Source organism: Nyctereutes procyonoides, unplaced genomic scaffold (assembly GCF_905146905.1).
Source record: "Nyctereutes procyonoides isolate TBG_1078 unplaced genomic scaffold, NYPRO_anot_genome, whole genome shotgun sequence".
NCBI classification, from domain to species: domain Eukaryota; kingdom Metazoa; phylum Chordata; class Mammalia; order Carnivora; family Canidae; genus Nyctereutes; species Nyctereutes procyonoides.
The window spans coordinates 77446580-77464856 of record NW_026575126.1 but is presented as its reverse complement, the minus strand read 5'-3'; the positions used below and the strand labels follow the sequence as shown (position 1 = coordinate 77464856).

The 18277-nt window shown below is 39.0% G+C and overlaps 1 protein-coding gene across 3 annotated transcripts in view; it reads left to right on the top strand.

The window, feature by feature from the left end:
• The window catches only part of CRCP (CGRP receptor component), a 100037-nt gene that overhangs the window by 41699 nt on the left and 40061 nt on the right, over nt 1–18277 (top strand). The gene's annotated exons all lie outside the window — the stretch shown is intronic.

Sequence of the window (18277 nt, the reverse complement as noted above, 5' to 3'; positions counted from 1 at the left end):
TAGAAAGTGCAGTAATGCATACATAAAATGAGTTTTGACAAATATGTGTATTCCACCATTATACTATCATCAGAATATTTTCCATGCCCTGGGAACACCCTGTGCTCCATCCATTACATCCACTCCCTTCCTCTGAGTCCCTTAAAACCACTGGTATTTTTACTGTCTCCAGTTTTGCCTTTTTCAGAATATCATATAGTTGGATTTTAGAGCATATGGTCTTTACAAATTGGATTTTTCACTTAGCAATACGCATTGAAGATTATTCCATGTCATTCAATGGCATGATAGCTCATTTCTTTTTAGTATTTAATAATATTCCATTGTCTAGATGTACCTGTTTATCCATTTGCCTATTGAAGGTCACCTTAATTTCTTCCAGATTTTGGTAATTATCAAAAAGGGCCACTGTAAACATTTGTGTACACGCCTGTGTGGTCAAGTTTTCAGCTCATTTTGGTAAATACCAAGGAGCAAAATACCTGGATCATAGAGTAAGAGTATATTTAGTTTTGTAAGAAACGGCCAGATCGTCTTAAAGTGACTATACCATTTAGCAGCAATGAATCAGAGTTCCTTTTGTTCTATGTCCTCATCAGAATTTGGTGGTGTCAGTATTTTAGATTTTGGCCGTTCTAATAGGTATGTAGTGGTATCGTGTTGTTTTTTGTTGTTGTTTTAAAGATTTATGTATTTATTCATAAGAGACACAGAGAGGCAGAGATGCAGGCAGAGGGAGAAGTAGGCTCGCTGCGGGGAGCCCAATGTGGGACTCTATCCCGGATCCTGGGATCACTCCCTGAGCTGAAGGCAGACTGTCAACTGCTGAGCCACCAAGGTGTCCCAGTATTGTGTTAATTGCAATTCCAAGACATAAAATATTCATGTTTTTATATGCTTATTTGACATCTGTATATCTTTATTAATGTCCAGACCTCTTGCCTATTTTTTAATTAGGTTATTTTCTTTTTGTTGAGATTTAAGTGGTTTTTAAAATTTATTCTGGATACTAGACCAAATCAAAAATAAGTGTTTTGCAAGTATTTTCTCCTTGTCCATGGTTTGTCTTTTTATTCTCTTAACAGTTTTTTACAGAACAAAAATTTTTAATTTTAATGAAGTCCAACCTGTCCATTTTTTATTTCATGGATCATGGTTTTAATATTATATCTAAAAAGTCATTGTGAAGGCTAGATTATCATGGTGAAGTTACATAGATTTTCTCTTATGTTATCTTTTGGAGTTTTATAACGTTATATTTCACATTTAGATCTGATTCATTTTGAGTGATTTTTTGCAAAAAATGTAAGATCTGTATCTACAATTTTTTTTTGCATGTCAATATCCAGTTGCTCCAACACCCTTTGTTGAAAAGACTGTCCTTTCTCCATCCAGTTGCTTTTGATCCCTTGTCAAAGATCAGTCGACTCTCTTTGTATGGGTATTTCTGGGCTCTCTTATGTTCCGTTGTTCTGTCTGTGTACTTTCACCAATATCACACTGTCTTGATTACTGTATTAAGTTTTGAAGTCATGTAGTGTCGGTCCCCTTGTTCTTCTCCTTTGCCCATTTCTAATTGTTTGTCTTTGTTGTTGAATTGCAAGATTTCTTTATATATTCTGGGTACTAAACCCTTAGCAGATACATATTTTCTTTCATTTTTGTTTTTTTGTTTTTTTGTTTTTTTACTTTCTTGATGGTATCTTTGAAGCACATAAGTTTTTAATTTTGATGAAGTCCGGCATATCTGTTTTTCCTTTGGTTCCTTCTGGTTTTGGTATCATATCTAAGAATCCATTGCCTAAATCAAGATCATAAATATTTACCCCTCTGTAACTTTTAAAAAGTTTATACATTTAAGTCTTCAATCCATTTTGAGTTAATTGTTGTGTATAGTGCAAAGAAGGGGTCCAATTTCACTTTTTTGCATGTGGATATCCATTTGTCCTAGTACCATTTGTTGAAACCTGTTTTCCTCCAAGCCTTCTGTCCATGAAAAGACAGTGACTACTAAATTTCATCAGTCAGGTTCTGTGGACTACTTAGTTATCTGTCATCTTTGGCCTGTACTAAATATGGTCATTTACAGCAGTCTCTAGCCCCATTAGACTTCACTATATTGTTTAGAACAGGAGTCAGCAAGGGCCAGATAATACTTTAGGCTTTGCAGTTCATGATATTACTGTCACAACTACTTAATTCTGATGTTACAACATGAAAGCAGCTATGGATAATTGATAAATAGGTAAGTGTGACTATGTTCCAGTAAAACTACAAAATCAGGCAACAGGCTATTATTTGTTGACCCTTTGTTTAGATGGTTCTAGAGTAGGGAGAAGAGGGTTCCCTATCCATCAACAACCTTCTTCATGAGATCCTCACTGTACCTTACTTTTCTGCAGGACATCTGGGATTTTTCCATAAATGCTTCAAGAGCTGGCGTGCCCAATCCTGGTTGAGATTCTCCCCACTAGCATGATACAGAAGTCTTATGGAGTGTGTTCAGTTTTGACTGCCTTACCTACCACACACTATGGAGGCTGCTTGCATGTGTTCCCTAGTCAGCGAGGAGTCTGCTTCTCCCTCTCCCTCTGTGCTTTCTTGCTCTCTCTCAAATAAGTAAAACCTTTACAAAAATTATACAGTGAGGTTGAGGTAGCTCAGGAAAACAGGCTAAAGTCTACAGTAACCAAGTGAATGTCCAATCAAGTAAAAGCTACATTGAAAATAGTAGGAAAAGTGAAAGTTTGGCTCATCCTTGTCCCTTCACTTATGGGCAGTCTTGATCTGGAGGAAGCAACAGCCCATTTTCCGATACCCTGCCCCACCTCAAATTGAAGGGAGCAGAGCAAACCTTATTTGCAGTGTACTAACTTATCTGGGAGCTGCCTGAAGAACTGGTTTCTTTTTCCCATAATTGGAGTTCTGCAGAGGAAACTCAGCATAAAGTGGAAGGAACTGCTCATAAAATCTCTAGAGAGATTATGGCTCACAGACACCTGGGGCAAGACATTGTGGATGGAGACACATAGTAGAGCATCTGTGGCCCCAAGGAGAAATTGGAGTGAAATTGGAAGACATAAAAGCAAGAAGGTATAAGGGGAAATAGATAAAGGTTTGCAAATCCAGGTGGGATGCACACTGAAATCCTCGAAGACTTAGCTTTCTCGTTTGATCCCAAAGCTCAGAACATATTCTACTAATCAGTAAAAGAATACACTGGCACAGACCCAGTCTTCAAAGACTGGAAAAAGAGGCTATTTTTCACCTGCTCAGTTTTCAACCAAAAAAATCACAAGCAGCAGGATAACCTGGGCCATTCAAAAGAAAAGGAAGTGGCATGGGGGATCCCTGGGTGGCGCAGCGGTTTGGCGCCTGCCTTTGGCCCAGGGCGCGATCCTGGAGTGTCCCACGTCGGGCTCCCGGTGCATGGAGCTTGCTTCTCCCTCTGCCTGTGTCTCTGCGCCTCTCTCTCTCTCTCTCTCTCTCTCTCTCTCTCTCTGTGTGACTATCATAAATAAATAAATTAATTTTAAAAAATTTAAAAAAAAAGAAAAGGAAGTGGCAGGAATCTTCCCTGAGGAAACACAGGCATCAGACTTATTAAATATTTTTTTTTAACTATGAAATGTGCCCCCTGGGCAGAAGGCAGGTGCTAAACCACTGAGCCACCCAGACAACGTCCCAATCCATTTACATTTAAAGTAATGGCTGGTAGGAAAGGACTTACTTGACATAATTCAAGAGGGAAATAGATAGCTCTCCAGTAAGAGTAATTTCAGTACCACTTTCAATAATGATAGAACATGAGATAGAATCAATAGGAAATAAAAGATCTGAACAATATTATAAGCCAGTTGAACTTAGCAGACATACAGACATTCCACCCAGCAATTTTCTCAAGTGCACATGGAACATTTTCCAGTAAAAATCATAGGTTAGGCCACAAGACAAGTAAATCTATTTCAAACCTATTGAAAATATACAAAGTATGTTTTCCCATCACAATGAAATAAAATTAGAAATCAGCAGAAGGAGAACTGAAAAATTCATAATTATGTGGAAATTAAATAACACATTCTTTAAACCAGTGGGTCAGAAATCTCAAAGGAAGTTATGAAATATCTTGAGGCAAATGAAAGAAAAACCACAACATTCCAAAATGTATGTGATTCAGCATAAACAGTGCTAAGGAGGAAATATGTAGCTGTAAATACCTACATAAAAATGATGAAAGATTTTTTTTAAATTTTTATTTATTTATTTATTTACGATAGTCATACACAGAGAGAGAGAGAGGCAGAGACACAGAGGGAGAAGCAGGCTCCATGCACCGGAAGCCCGATGTGGGATTTGATCCCGGGTCTCCAGGATCGCGCCCTGGGCCAAAGGCAGGCGCCAAACTGCTGCGCCACCCAGGGATCCCAAAATGATGAAAGATTTAAGGGGCACCTCAGTGGCTCAGCTGGTTAAGCATCTGACTCTTGATTTTGGTTCAGGCCATGATCTCAGGGTTGTGAGATTGAGCCCCGTGAGCTTAAAAATGGTCTCTCCTTCTCCCTCTGTCCCTCCCACCCCTGCTTGCTCTTAAATTAAAAAAAAACTTTAAAAGATGAAAGGTCTCAAATCATCAACATAACTTTACTCCTTGAGGGAATGGAAAAGAACAAACTAAACTCAAAGCTAGTAGAAGGAATGAAATAAAGATTGGAACAATGTCTTAGACTGTTTGGAATGCTATAACAGAATATCATAGACCGGGTGGCTTATAAACAATAGAAGTGTATTTCTTACAGTTCTAGAGGCTGGGAAGTCCAAGATCAAGGCCTTAGCAGATTTGGTGTCTGGTTAGATGTACTTTCTTGTTCATAGACAACCATCTTCTGTCTTCTTATGACAGAAGAGGGGAGGGAGCTCTGGAGGGTATTCTTTTAAAAGGATACTAATCTCATTCATGAGGGCTCCATTCTGCTAACTTAAACACATCCCAAACACTCCACCTCCAAATACCATCACGTTGGGGGTTAGTATTTCAACATATGAATTTTGAGAGGACACAAATATTCTATGCATAGCAAGCAGGTAGAGAATAGAAAAATCAATGAAACCAAAAATCGGGTCTTCAAAAAACCAACAAATTGATCAAACTTTAGCTGGGTTGACTAAGAAGAAAAAGAAGACTCAAATTACTAAAATCAGCAAGAAAGTGAGGATACTATTACCAATTTTATGGAAATTAGAAAGATTATAAAAAAAGTACTATGAATAATTGTATGCCAACTAATTGGATAACCCAGATGAAATGGGCAAATTACTAGAAACACAACCTACCAAGATTATCAAGAGGAAATAAAAATATGAATAGACTATAACTAAAAATATTGAATCAATAACCAAAAAACTCAACAAGCCCAGGACCAGATGGCTTCTCTGATGAGTTCTACTAAACATTTAAAGAAGTAACACCAATATTTATCAATTTCTTCCAAAAAATCGAAGAATGGGAATACATTCTAACATTCTATGACACCAGTATTACTCTGATACCAAAGCCAGACAAAGACACTTCAAGAAAACTAAAGAACAATATCCCTTACGAATATTGATGCAAAAACCTCAACAACATATTAGCAGATTAAAAGGATTATACATCAAAAAAAAAAAGGATTATACATCATTGACCAAAGGTCACATGGAAAAACCCACAGCTAACATCATACTCAATAGTGAAAGATTGAAAGCATTTCTTCTAAGATCAGGAACAAGAAAGGTATGCCTACTTTTGCCATTTCTATTCAACGTAGTACTTGAAGTCCTCTTCAGAGCAATTAGGCAGAAAAAAGAAATAAAAGCATCTAAATTGGAGAGGAAGAAGTAAAATTATCTTTGTTGACAGATAACATGTAGAAAACCATAAAGATTCCACAAAAACGTTGTTAGTACTAGTAAACAATTTCAGTTAAGGTGACAGAACAGAAAGTCAGCACACAAAAATCAGTTGCATTTGTATATCCTAATAATGAGGAATCTGAAAAAGATATCAAGAAAACCATTTACAATAACTTTGAAGAAAATTAATTCCTTAGGAATAAATTTAACCAAGGAGATGTAAGACTTGTACATGGAAAACTACAGAATGTTGCTGAAAGAAATTAAAGAAGATGCAGGGGATCCCTGGGTGGCGCAGCGGTTTGGCGCCTGCCTTTGGCCCAGGGCCCGATCCTGGAGACCCGGGATCGAATCCCACGTCGGGCTCCCGGTGCATGGAGCCTGCTTCTCCCTCTGCCTGTGTCTCTGCCTCTCTCTCTCTGTGTGTGTGACTATCATAAATAAATAAAAATTAAAAAAAAAAAAGAAGATGCGGGGCACCTGGGTGGCTTAGTGGTTGAGCACCTGCCTTTGGCTCAGGTCACATCCAGGGCTCCTGGGATCGAGTCCAACATTGGGCTCTCCTCATGGAGCCTGCTTCTCCCTCTGCTTGTGTCTCTGCCTCTCTCTCTCTGTGTCTCTCATGAATAAATAAATAAAATCATTTTAAAAAGAAAGAAGACACAGCCCAGGGCACGATCCTGGAGACCTGGGATCGAATCCCACGTCGGGCTCCCGGTGCATGGAGCCTGCTTCTCCCTCTGCCTGTGTCTGCCTCTCTCTCTCTCTCTTTCTCTCTGTGTGTGACTATCATAAATAAATAAATAAATAAATAAATAAATAAATAAATAAATAAATAAATAAAAATTAAAAAAAAGAAAAGACACAAATAAATAAGACATCTCAGGTTCATGGATTGGAAGACCTAATAATGTCAAGATGTCAATACTACATTAAATGATCTACAAATTTAATGAGTTGCTATCAAAATCCCATTGATGTTTCTGTGGAAATAGAAAATCCATGCTAAAATTCTTATGGAATCCTGAGGGACCCCCATATAGCCAAAATAATCCTGAAAAATAAAAAGTTGAAGATCTCACACTTTTGGGCAGCCCAGGTGGCTCAGCAGTTTAGTGCCACCTTCAGCCCAGGGCATGATCCTGGAGTCCCGGGATCTAGTCCCACGTCAGGCTCCCTGCATGGAGCCTGCTTCTCCCTCTGCCTGTGTCTCTGCCTCTCTCTCTCTCTCTCTCTCTCTCTCTCTCTCTCTCTCTCTCTCATAAATAAATAGATAAATAATCTTTTTTAAAAAGTAAATAATTTTTTTAATATTTTTTTTAAAAACCTGTAAAACTTTTGGAAAATATCAGGAGGAAAGCTGCATGACACTGGATTTAACAATGATTTTTTCGACATGCAAAGGCAACAAAATAAAAGATAACTTGATCATCATCAAAATTTAAAACTTTCATGTGTCAAAATGCACTGTTAAGAGAGTGAAAAGGCAATACACAGTATGGAGAAAACATTTGCAAATTGTACATCTGATAACCAACTAATACCCAGGATATAGGGCAGCCCCCGTGGCTCAGTGGTTTAGTGCCTGCTTTCCGCCCAAGGGCGTGATCCTGGAGACCCGGGATTGAGTCCCATGTCGGGCTCCCTGCATGGAGCCTGCTTCTCCCTCTGTCTGTGTCTTTTCTTTGCCTCTTTCTCTCTCTCTGTGTGTCTGTCATGAATAAATTAAAATCTTAAAAAAAATACCCAGGATATATAAAGAACTGCTAGCACACAACAAGAAAAAAAAAAAACTATTCAAAAATGGGCAAAGGTTTTGAATAAACATTTCTCCAAATGAGATATCGAGATGTTCCACAACCTTGTGAAAAGATGCTGAAATCATTAGTCATTAGGGAAATATAAACCAAAACCACTATAAGATCAAGTGTTGATGAAAATGTGGAGAAATTTGAATCTTTGTGCATTGCTTTGGGAATGTAAAATGGTGCTTTTACTGTGGAAAATAGGATGGTAGTTCCTCAATAGGTTATTTTTTTTTATTTTTATTTATTTATGATAGTCATGGGGGGTGGGCAGAGACATAGGCAGAGGGAGAAGCAGGCTCCATGCACCAGGAGCCCGATGTGGGACTCGATCCCGGGTCTCCAGGATCGCGCCCTGGGCCAAAGGCAGGCGCCAAACTGCTGCGCCACCCAGGGATCCCCTACCTCAAAGAATTTAAACAGATTTGTATATTCATGTTCATAGCATTTGGTTATTTGCAATAAGCAATATATGGAAACAATCCAAGTATCAGCTGATGGATGAATAAACAAAACGTGTGCATGCACACACATACAGAAATATTATTCCGCCATAAAAAGAATGAAATTCTGGGGGCACCTGGGTGGTTCAGTGGTTGAGCGTCTGCCTTCAGCTCAGGGCGTGATTCTGGGGTCCCAGGATCGAGTCCCACATTGGGCTCCCTGCATGGAGCCTGCTTCTCCCTCTGCCTGTGTCTCTGCCTCTCTCTGTGTGTCTCTCATGAATAGATAAATAAGATCTCAAAAAAAAAAAAAAAAAAAAAAAAAAGCTGAGCACTGGGGATCCCTGGGTGGCGCAGCGGTTTGGCGCCTGCCTTTGGCCCAGGGCGCGACCCTGGAGACCCAGGATCAAATCCCACGTCGGGCTACCTGTGCATGGAGCCTGCTTCTCCCTCTGCCTGTGTCTCTGCCTCTCTCTCTCTCTCTGTGACTATCATAAATAAAAAAAAAAAAAAAATTAAAAAAAAAAAAAAAGCTGAGCACTTTGTCTCCAAGCCTCCTGGAACCAAGAGAAAAGATACATTCTCATAGTGCCAAGAACATGTTGAATGGCTTTGATAGTTTAATGGAAACTATTGCATTGGTATAAATTATGGCAGCGTGGGCAGCCCAGGTGGCCCAGCGGTTTAGTGCTGCCTTCAGCCCAGGGCCTGATCCTGGAGACCCGGGATCGAGTCCCACGTCAGGCTCCCTGCATGGAGCCTACTTCTTCCTGTGTCTCTGCCTCTCTCTGTGTCTCTCGTGAATAAATGAATAAAATCTTTAAAATAAATAAATTATGGCCCTTAAAATTCTGAACTATAGACATACATAATTAGATCATGACAGCAGAAAGTTAAATACTGAATACAAAAATATTTAGACCAAAATTCAGAGATTATGATTTTTTGGTTAATAGAGGATAGAAATAGAAAACAATATGTATTCAGAGTCTTCACTTTCTGTCCTTTAGATCAGTGATTCTTACACTGTATTCTATTCAATCCTTGAATTACTAAGAACTTTAGAAGCCAACTCATGGATCTCAAGATCAGACAAAAGGGTAGGGCTATAGGCACTCATTCTAATACAATCAGACCTATCAAGCTTCAGATTTCCTCCAGAATAGGGTCATATTCCTGTGCATGTGCTCTGAAAACCACCTACAGAGACTATATCCTTGAATTAAGATTGAAATCTTAGGGCATCTGGGTAGCCCCGGTCATGATGCCAGGGTCTTGGGATCGAGCCCCACATCAAGCTCCTGCTCAGCAGGGAATATGCTTCTCCCTCTCTGTGTGTGCTCTCTCTCTCAAATAAATAAATAAAATCTTTTTTAATTTAAAAAAAGATTGAAATCTTGTTACTTAGGAATATAAGGCTCAGTATTCTGATTAATTTGTTTTTAGTATATAAGCTATATTGTTTGCCTACATCATATTAAAAAGTAAAACTTTGTGTATTTGGTAACATACTATATATATATATATCTTTGAAAAAAAAGTGTTTTTAAAGATTTTATTTCTTCATGAGAAACACACAGAGAGAGGCAGAGACAGAGAGAGAGAAAGAAGCAGGCTCCATGCAGGAAGCCCCATGTGGGACTCGATTCTGGGACACCGAAATCACTCCCTGAGCCAAAGGCAGAAGGTCAACCGCTGAGCCACCCAGGCATCCCAAATAAAACTTTCAAACTGTCTCAAATGTTGAGTGGGAGTTAGCCATATTTTATGGGTTGAATTGTGTCCCCCATAAAAAAATATTTTGGAGTTCTAACACTAACCTCAGAATGTCACCTTATTTTGGAAATAGGATTCTTTAAGTTTAAGTTAAAATGGGGTCATTAGAGTGGACTCTAATCCAATACGACTGGAGTCCTTATAAAAAGGGGAAATTTGAAGGTGCCTAAGGCAGATCAGTGGGTTAAGCCACTAATGGTTAGTTCTAACACTAACCCCAGAATGTCACCTTATTTTGGAAATAGGATTCTTTAAGTTTAAGTTAAAATGGGGTCATTAGAGTGGACTCTAATCCAATACGACTGGAGTCCTTATAAAAAGGGGAAATTTGAAGGTGCCTAAGGCAGATCAGTGGGTTAAGCGTCTGCGTTGGGCTAAGGTCATGATCTTGGGGTCCTGGGATCAAGCCCCATGTTGGGCTCCCTGCTCAGTGGGGAGCTTCTCCCTCTCCCTCTGCTCCTCCCCCAACTTGTGCTCTTTCTCTCTCTTTCAAAAAAAAAAATAAAACTTTAGGGAATAAAGGAGGGAAATTTGGACACAGAGAGATAGATACACATAGAGAGAAGTTCATGTGAAGAGACACATGCCAAAGGCAGCCATGGGCAAGCCAAGGAGAGAGCTCTTTGAAGAAAACAGCCCTCTTGACATCTGGAAGTTGCTGAATGTAATGGATTTGGAACTTTTAGCCTCCATAACTATGAAACAATAAATTTCTGTTGTTTAACTTTTTTAAAAAAGGATAAAAATCTAAGCATTTAACCCTAGCATTCTAGAGCATTCATAATCTGTCTCCCAATAAAATTTCCCAATTTTATTAGTCTCTTGCACAACCCTCCATTTCAGCTGAATGGTTTCACTCATTATTTACTCAAGTTTTTGAGTGTCTACCATACAAGGCTTAGGGCTGGGGAGTAGGGATATGATGTGACTCTTGACATCCAGAGTCACTGTTCTAGAAGAAGAGATGTTAAATGACTTATTTCACAGCTTGTCATTTAATTATGACTGTGCTAAGAGTTGGAAATTAAAATGAGCCAAGAGAGCATATAATAGAGAATCTAACCTAGTCTGGGAGAACCAGGGAAGGTTCTTGGAGAGAATAATGTGTGGACTTAAAGGATGAGTAAGTTGGTCAGTGAAGGAAAGAACATTCCTTCAAGAGATGTTTGTGTTTTCTCATCTATATGCTTTTGTGTATAGGGTGCCATCTGCTTGTACTGAATACACTCTTGTACCTTCTGTTAGAATCCAAATTCTAGGGGTCCTGGGATCAAGCCCCATCTAGGGGCTCCTGGGTGGCTTAGGCTTAGTCAGTAAGCGACTACTCTTGATTTCGGCTCAGATCATGATCTCAGGGTGGTGTCGATCCCTGAGTTGATCTGGCATTCCAAAAAAATCCAAATTCTAAGATTTGGCTCATTTCCTCCCTTCTTCAGAAAGTCCTTCCTGATCATCTTATGCTGAAGTATTCTCTCCTTGATATAAATGAAACAATTGCTGGTTATTAGTTCTAAGCTATGCATGGCCTTGTGGTGTTTTCGTGATGCCCACCTGCCCTGTTACACAAATAGAAGTCCCTCTTGATTCCAGCCTCAATCCAGTTCAATTAGCAAGTCTCTTCTATTTTAATTCCATGCAGAATTTTCTGGGGAGACAATGATTAAACGACTTGGTTTAGGGACACCTGGGTGGCTCAGTGCTTGAGCGTCTGCCTTCAGCTCAGGGCATGATCCCGGAGTTCGGGGATTGAGTCCAGGTTGGGCTCCCCATAGGGAGCCTGCTTCCCCCTCTGCCTGTGTCTCTGTCTCTTTCTCTCTCTGTGTGTCTCTCATGAATAAATAAATAAAATCTTTAAAAAAAAAAAAAGGACTTGGTTTAAATAATCTTAACATTTTTTATGGTAAAATAAAACACAGATACCAAAAAATGCCACATAAATCATGTGAATTATAAGGAGTTGGATTATAAAGAGAATTTACGATTATGATTTACAGCTTAATGAATTCACCTGTATAAATACCAACTCAGGTCAAGAAACAGAACTTTGCCAGCCACCCTGGAAACCCTCCTTTCATCCTGTCCCACATACAATTGCCTTCCTCTTGCATAAAGTGTCCACAGTCCTGAACTTCATGGTAGCCACTTCACCTTCACTGGGTTTCTTTATAGTTTTGTTACCCAAGTGTGCATCCCCTACCACAATAGTTTTCTCTCGCACTTTTGTTATTTTTTTAAACATACCTTTTAAGTCTCTTAATCTTCAAGATCACTCCCCATGCCCTTCTTAAAATTTCATGATGATGATCCCAGGCTGTTTGACCTATAGAGTTTACTGTAGCAGCCTGGATTTTGCTGATGGCATACTCATAGAGCAATTCAACATGTTCTCAAGTTTTTCCAACACTTTAGCAACTGAGTCCAGAGGCTTGGTCAGATTTAGGTTTGATCCCTTTGGCAAGACTCTATACAGGTGGTATTGTGTTCTTTCAGCAAGAGGCATATAGTGTCTGTATTGTCTGTTTATGATACTAGCAGCGTTAATACTAGTGCCTGGATCTGTTAATTCACCGGGGGTTGCACAATGGTGGTATTCCAATTCTATCACTTTTTCTTTATTTATTAAATGAAATATTTTTATAATGACATATTTTTCCTCATCTACTACTGGTTACCCATTTTGGGGAAATATAACTATAAATCAGATCTCCTGCCAACACAGAAATTTGCTCCTACAAAATAGGAAAGGATATAGTCTCATTATTGAATAAGCATTAAACCAGACTGCAGTGCACATAATAGCAATCCATCAACGAGACTGCAAAGAAAAATAAATCCTGTTACATATAGCCAGGCAAATAAAATCCATTACATATATGTTAATTGTCTTTATTAAAGGAAAAATAAAACTTCTCCCATCATTTTTTTTCCTCTCCCATCTTTATGACAATCAGGATGTTACATTAAGAGCCAAGCACCTAGGTTTAACATCCCAAAGAGACAAATTCACATTTCAAGAATGGTCAGTTTTACTGGCCTCCAAGAAGGCATTCCTGGTATGAAAAACTGGCAAGAGATCTTTTTTAACTTGTTTAAGATTTACATATATCTCAGAGAGATAGAGAAAGCATTTATAATTTCAGGTTTTTAAAGGAAATGCTGAAAAGAAAGAACAAGAGGAAATGTTCTCTTTTAAGCACAAAAGATATTAACATTTATTTTATTATTTTTTTAATAGATTTTTGTTTACCCTCCACCTAGGAGTAAAGTTCATGTAGGGAAAGCAAGATACATGTTTGATTCTTTCCTTTTACTTATCTATCTTCAAAATTATGAATTGGCTCCTAAACATTTTCCAAAAGTGACCAATTAATTTTGTTTGTTTTAAGTACTGTTTGGACTTAACCTTTTGGACTTAACTATTATTGATGGGTTTCAGTGTATATAATTATTATCCTTAGTGCAGCTCAAATTGTCCTCTGGCCCATGGAAGCCTCTTCAAAGTTGGCTCCTGAGTTTCTCTGAGAGCTTCCTTGTGCCCTGACATATGCAAAGAGTTCCAGGCTCATCTTGTACCTTTCCTATCTTTGAATCATCCATTTCTTCAAAAAGCCCTGGTTTCTTCTAGTGCAAAGCAGTATTTTGAGACCATTATCCACTGTTGGTCATTGTGCCTACCTCATTTCTAGGCATTCTCAGTCAAGAGAGCTAAGAATTTATATATACATATGATATAAGATATATTATAAAAATAAATAAGGGGTGCCTGGGTGGCTCAGTGGTTGAGCGTCTACATTTGGCTGAGGTCATGACCTCTCGGTATCAAGTCCCACATCCATCTGCTTATGGTCTCTGCCTCTCTCTGTGTCTCCCATGAATAAATACATTTTTTAACTAAAAATTAAAATATATATAAGTGTACAAAATACATACATATATGAATATATATATATGCTAGGGTGATATGTACATAATATACCTGTATTTTATATAAATATATGCATATATGTCTATGTACATTTTTAAAGATAAAGGTAACTTCTGAGGTCATCCTGATACTTCCACTTCACATTCAGGGTTTTTACTTAAACTCTTCTAGAGGATAGAATTAGAATGTATCATAATTGTTTATTTGCTTTACCCATCTTACCTATACGAGAGTCTCAGAATAACAATAGTAATACACTACTGATATAATTACTGAAAATACTTAAAAATATATTTTTCATATCTGCTTTCCCTTTTACTCTGCATTTGATAATAACCAATCTATACAAACATGGCCAGAAATATAACCATTCCTTCCTCTTTTAACCTCTGTTTAATTTGAGTTCCACAACTTACTATATGTATCTATGTTCCTTGCCATATCTTATATTCACATCTCTCGTTTGAGTTATGCTATGTTCATATGTCCCATTTTGATTATCTGAAGCTTGTTCTTCAGTAGATTTTTCAGTTAGAGCTCATGAAACAGTATTCCCTGAGCTCTTGCATGTTGATAATAGTAAGTGGTCTTTATATTTGGAGTCAGTTTTGCTGGGTATAAAATCCTTGGGCCACATTTTCTTTTCTTTTACTGTCAAAAAAAGTCTGGCAGGGGATCCCTGGGTGGCGCAGCGGTTTAGCGCCTGCCTTTGGCCCAGGGCGCGATCCTGGAGACCCGGGATCGAATCCCACATCTGGCTCCCGGTGCATGGAGCCTGCTTCTCCCTCTGCCTGTGTCTCTGCCTCTCTCTCTCTCTGTGTGACTATCATAAAAAAAAAAAGTCTGGCAATACCCACATTTGTTTCTCATATAAACCACTTCTTTTTTTCCCTTGATGCCCAAAGGAATTTTTTTCTTCTGACAGTCTAGTGAGTTTATGAGAATATGTCTTTTTTTAATATAAAGATTTTATTTATTTATTAGAGAGAGAGAGAGCACAAGGTGAGAGAGTGGCAGGCAGAGGGAGAGGGAGAAAAGCAGGCTCCCTGCAGAGCAAGGAGCCCAATGTGGAACTCCATCCCAGGACCCTGGGATCATGACCTAAGCAGAAGGCAGACGGCCAACTGACTGAGCCACCCAGGTGCTCCAGAATATGTCTTAATAGTGTTGTTTGCGTCAAGTATTCTTAGGTACATGGTGTGTGTGTGTGTGTGTGTGTGTGTGTGTGTGTAGTTTCAAATATTATTTTTCTTCAATTCAGGAGCATTTTCTTAATTTTTTGTTTTACATATTTTCTTGATTTACACATATTTTATATTAAGATTTATATATCTTGATTTTTTTATGTTTTTCTTGATTTTTATATTTATTCTATTTACTTGCTTCATTCTCAACTTGATAGACTTTGATGTTCTGTACTGGCTCTTCTTTGTCTATCCTACATATTTGTCATTTTCAGTCAATTCATTTTGTTCTTTTCTATTAGACTCCTCTAAAATTAAAATAGTTTTTCTCTCAGGGAACCTGAGTGGCTCAGTCGGTTAAGCATCCAACTCTTGATTTCAGCTCAAGTCATCATCTTACGGTTGTGGGATCAAACCCCAGATTGGGCTCCGTGCTCAACAGGGAGATTGCTTGAGATTCACTCTCTGCCTTTCCCTCTCCCTCTGTGCTTTCCCACACTTGTGTGTGTGCACTCTGTCTCTCAAATAAATAAATAAAATAAAATCTTTGGGAAAAAATGTTTTTTTTCTTGGGACACCTAGCTGGCTCATTCAGTGGGGCATGTGACTCTTGATCTCAGGGTTATGAGTTCAAGCCCCACATTGACTACAGAAATTACTTATAAGTAAAATCTTAGAAAAAAAATTTTCATGTTAAAAAATGTTTTTAATGTTTTTCTCCCTTCTAAATAGATTAAGATTTTTCTTGTTTATTTGCCTTTGTGTTTCTTCTAATTTACTCTTTATTTCCCCATTTTATTTCTTTTTTTAAAAAAAGATCTTATTTATTTAATCATGAGAGACACAGAGAGAGAGAGGCAGAGACATAGGCAGAGGGAGAGGCAGGATCCCTGCAAGACGCCCAATGAGGAACTCGATCCCAGACCCTGGGATCATGACCTGAGCCAAAGGCAGATGCTTAACTGCTGAGCCACCCAGGCGTCCCTCCCCCTTTTATTTCTAATTCTTTACTCATTTCTAAGTTTTTCTCATTTCTTTTACTGTAACTCTTTTGTGTCTTGTATCATTTTCTTAATCATTTTTAGCTGATTTTAAAATAGTGGCTGCCTTGGGGCACCTGGGTGACTCAGTTAATGCCTTCAGCTCAGGTCATGATCTCAGGGCCCTGGGATCAAGCCCCAGGTCGGACTCCCTGCTCAGTGGAGAGTCTGCTTCTCCCTCTTCCTTTGCCCCTCCCCCTGCTCATGCACCTGAGCCAAAGGCAGATATAGATAGATAGATAGAGATATATATATGTATACAGATAGATATATATATATGTATATATATAGCACATTTTGTTGATTCATCTGTTGATGAATACTTTTTTCATCTTTTGGCTGTTGCGAATAATGCTGCTATGAAGATTGGTGTATGAGTATCCATTTGAGACCCTACTTTTAATTTTTTTGATACTTATCTATGAGTGGAATTGTTGGATTATATGGTAATTCTATTTTCAACTTTGTAAAGAACTATCACAAATTGAAATGACTTTTCCATTTTCACAGCAGCTGTACCACTTTATATTCCCACCAACAGGGACACCTGGGTGGCTCAGTGATTGAACATCTGCCTTTGACTCAGTGCCTTATCCCAGGGTCCAAGGATCAAGTCCCACATCAGGCTCCTGCATGGAACCTGCTTCTCTCTCTCTCTCTCTCTCTCTCTCTCTCTCTCTCTCTCTCTCATGAATAAATAGAATCATATATATATGATATATATGATATATATATATATATATATATATATATATATATATTCCCACCAACAATGCACATAAGTTCCTCCACATCCTTGCCCACATTTCTCTTTCTCCATTTTGTTTTTGTTCTAATCATAGCGACTTTAATGGTTTTGAAGTGGTATCTTCATTGTGGCTTTGATTTGCATTTCCCTAGCGATCGATGATGTTTAAGTTTCCACATGCTTACTAAGCATTTGTAAATCTTTTTTGGAGAAATGTCTACTCAAGTCCTTTGAATTGTGTTTGTTGTTGTTCTGACAGGAGTTCTTTATAGATTTCGGATATTAATTTCTTATCAGAATTACAATTTGCAAATTACTCCCATTTGTGGGTTGTCTTTTCACTTTCTTGATAGTGTCCTTTGATTTTTTTTCTCCCTTCTTAAATTAATTAGTAATTTATGGAGAGATACTTTACAATTATATGAAGATCCTCTTCTTCATCAAACTTTTCATCATCATCTGTTGATGATTCTTTCCTGAATCAGTGGCTGCTATTTTTGAACACCAGCCACACTCCAGGTGCTGCACTGGGTCTTCATGTGCATTGTCCTTACATCACAAAAGAAGAGACTAAAGCTGCAGAGGAGAAACAGTAGTGCAAGGGGCATAACTAATAAGCAGCAGAAATGGGAGGAGACTCTAGGACCAGCTGCTCTAGAACTGGAGTTCACATGCTAGAGTTGGGGAAGCAAGTATTAGCTGAAAATGGGGGACTCCAAGAATCAGGTCTGTTGAACAAGCCTATTTCTGATACTCCTTCCTTGTGCTTCCCAAACACTGCCTGACCTAGAGAGAGGGCCATGGACTGTGACATGCTGGGTGTGTTCAGTAGTCAGGAGCTGGTTCCACCCCCAGTTTGCAGCTTCATGGGTCACTATGTATCTGCAGTGTCCTGCAGACATGACTGGCTCAGTACCTGGGTTGGCAGAGCAGGAGCCCCAAGTTGTCCTTTCACATGATAGGTGTGGAGGGTCTTAGTAATCTGACAGATTCTGGATTACACACGCCCATTCTTTGGACTCTTGTGGGACCTTAGCAGGGAGGACCAGAACATAGGCAGGGTGGGGTCTTGGCGCAGGGAGCCAGAGCCCTGAGTCAGAGGGAGACATGGAATCAGGGCCAGGGCAAGACACACTGAGCCAGAAAATCTGGAGGAAAGCCATGGTCTGAATGCTGGGAGGAGGGAGAACTCACCAGATACATGCGAGGTCGCATGAGGGGATGCAGTCAGAATTGGAGCCAAGAACAAGCTCCAGCAGGTCAGGATCACGTCTGGCTGGTATAGGAGATCCTGAACCCATGTCTGGAGATCTTCAGGGATGGAAGCTTGTCGTCAGGGCTGATAGTGGCCTACGGCTGGGAGATTGGCCCAGGCTGAGGACGTACATGCCCAGAAGCATGCATTAGTATGGGTAGCCTGTTGGATCAGATTTTGTGGTGGACGTTCACCTCTTCTACAGGCCTCAG